Below are 210 nucleotides of genomic sequence, written 5' to 3' on the forward strand. Positions count from 1 at the left end.
CCGGCCCCCGCCCGTCCCCTCCCCGCCGGGCCGCCGCCGCCGGCCATCCTCTCTGCCCGAAGCTCCGTTCGCGCCGCAGCTTCCTCCTCTCCCTTCCTGGTTACCGGCCCCGGGGAGCGGGGGCGGGGCTGGGCCGGGCACACACGGCCCGGGAAGCCGCGGTACCAGAGGCGGGCGGGGGGCGGGCCGGGGGCGGCGCCGGCTGCGGGC

This window comes from Mesitornis unicolor, unplaced genomic scaffold, assembly GCF_000695765.1.
Source record: "Mesitornis unicolor isolate BGI_N332 unplaced genomic scaffold, ASM69576v1 scaffold23208, whole genome shotgun sequence".
Taxonomy (NCBI): Eukaryota; Metazoa; Chordata; class Aves; order Mesitornithiformes; family Mesitornithidae; genus Mesitornis; species Mesitornis unicolor.